Below are 2,660 nucleotides of genomic sequence, written 5' to 3'. Positions count from 1 at the left end.
TGTGTCTTTTGGGTTGTTTTTTTCCCCCACTTTCTCCCCTGTCTTCCCTCCCCAATGACCCCAAGTAACATTATCCTCCACCAGTTCCCATGGCTAGTGCTCAGCCTCTGCTCCCCACAGGAGGGGGAAGGTGGCCCACCACACCAGCAGCGTATGGTCTGACCATGGTCATCTTGGTGCTTCAGTCAGTTGGTAGCCAACACCCATAGAGTTTGTGTTTGCTCACTCTCCTTCCTTAGCCCATTTGTGGGTTGGTGTGTTTGTTTTCTTTTCAGAACACCATTTAGAAATGTAAATTTAATTGAGGCTGTGCTGGAGGGAGGCTGTCCATGTCTAGATTAGTTTGGAAATGTTAAGTTCTTGAATGCTATATCAATTCATAACTTTTCCATCTCGTGGCCTCATCTTCCTCATCTTCTGATACATATGATATATACATGGAATATAATCATATATTTGTATATAAGGCCTGCAGTGACAGGATGAGGGGCAATGGCTTTAAGCTGGAGGGGAGCAGATTTAGATTGGAGATTAGGAGAAAGTTCTTTACTGTGAGGGTGGTGGAGCACTGGAGCAGGTTGCCCAGGGAGGTGGTTGAGGCCCCATCCCTGGAGATATTCCAGGTGAGGCTCGACGAGGCCCTGGGCAACCTGGTCTGGTTGGGGCTGCCAGGCTGCTTCCCCACGGCGGGGCTGGCTGCAGGTGGCTGCAGCGTGGCCATGGCCATGGCTGGGCTGAGGGAGGCCCAGCACCACCAGGGACTTCCAGGGGCACACCTCTGCTGGCAACAGCAATCCCACCCCACAGCCACCCGAGGTCACCAGCAAAGCTTTCAGACCCCAAAACAGTCAATAAAAAAACCAAATATCAGTGGCTGCACAGCCCTACAGGCCCACCTGAGCTGGGTCAGCTCGGCAACACCGGGCGGCCCTCAGATCCCCCGCTGCGGATGGAGGGTCCCTTCCGGCCTGGACAGTTCTATGATTCTCTACCTCCCTGCACAGGATGTCCTGCTGGTCTGGGATGTGCAAATCCCTCTTCTGGAGCTGGCGGAGGCAGGGTGGTGGCCTTTGCCCACCTGTCCTGGGTTGAGAGACACAGGACTAACTTTTCTTCTAATGCTGGGGAAAATTGCACTTCTAGAAGACTCTAGGGTCTGAATTTGTGAAAATATTTACTTTATAGCCAGCCTGGCTCTGTGGGATTCAAGGTCTTAGTGTTTTCAAGCCTTGCCAGGTGCAGGGACAAGGAGGAGCGAGGCCTGGGCATTTGACCCAGGCTGGCCAACAAGATTATGTCATACCATGAAGGTCACATTCAATATCAATTAGAAAAGTTTGCTGCATAGCTCTCTCTCCCTTGACGTGGTGGGTCCAGACAACCCCTTGCCCCGGTGCTGGACCCCCGAGGCCTTCCCTTCCTCCTGAAGCCATTTCACAGTGTCCGCCATTTGCTGTCCCTGCTGGGAGTGCACGGCTTCTACTGATGGAATTGGCTGAGCAGAATTCCTGTATCTTATATCAGTATCGGGACTAATACTGGTTCTTTAGTATTATTGTCAACTATATAGTCTTAGTCTATTAAATCTATTTATATTTCAACACTTGTGTTTCCTTGACTTCCCGGTTCTTCACTGTGAGGGTGGTGGAGCACTGGAACAGGTTGCCCAGGGAGGTGGTTGAGGCCCCATCCCTGGAGATATTCCAGGTGAGGCTCGACGAGGCCCTGGGCAACCTGGTCTGGTTGGGGCTGCCAGGCTGCTTCCCCACGGCGGGGCTGGCTGCAGGTGGCTGCAGCGTGGCCATGGCCATGGCTGGGCTGAGGGAGGCCCAGCACCACCAGGGACTTCCAGGGGCACACCTCTGCTGGCAACAGCAATCCCACCCCACAGCCACCCGAGGTCACCAGCAAAGCTTTCAGACCCCAAAACAGTCAATAAAAAAACCAAATATCAGTGGCTGCACAGCCCTACAGGCCCACCTGAGCTGGGTCAGCTCGGCAACACCGGGCGGCCCTCAGATCCCCCGCTGCGGATGGAGGGTCCCTTCCGGCCTGGACAGTTCTATGATTCTCTACCTCCCTGCACAGGATGTCCTGCTGGTCTGGGATGTGCAAATCCCTCTTCTGGAGCTGGCGGAGGCAGGGTGGTGGCCTTTGCCCACCTGTCCTGGGTTGAGAGACACAGGACTAACTTTTCTTCTAATGCTGGGGAAAATTGCACTTCTAGAAGACTCTAGGGTCTGAATTTGTGAAAATATTTACTTTATAGCCAGCCAGGCTCTGTGGGAATCAAGGTTAGTGTTTTTGAGCCTTGCCAGGGGCAGGGACGAGGAGGAGCAAGGCCTGGGCATTTGACCCAGGCTGGCCAACAAGATTATGTCATACCATGAAGGTCACATTCAATATCAATTAGAAAAGTTTGCTGCATAGCTCTCTCTCCCTTGACGTGGTGGGTCCAGACAACCCCTTGCCCCGGTGCTGGACCCCCGAGGCCTTCCCTTCCTCCTGAAGCCATTTCACAGTGTCCGCCATTTGCTGTCCCTGCTGGGAGTGCACGGCTTCTACTGATGGAATTGGCTGAGCAGAATTCCTGTATCTTATATCAGTATCGGGACTAATACTGGTTCTTTAGTATTATTGTCAACTATATAGTCTTAGTC

This window comes from Calidris pugnax, unplaced genomic scaffold (genome assembly GCF_001431845.1).
Source record: "Calidris pugnax isolate Ruff unplaced genomic scaffold, ASM143184v1 scaffold262, whole genome shotgun sequence".
NCBI classification, from domain to species: Eukaryota; Metazoa; Chordata; class Aves; order Charadriiformes; family Scolopacidae; genus Calidris; species Calidris pugnax.
Note: the sequence above shows the minus strand (reverse complement) of the source record.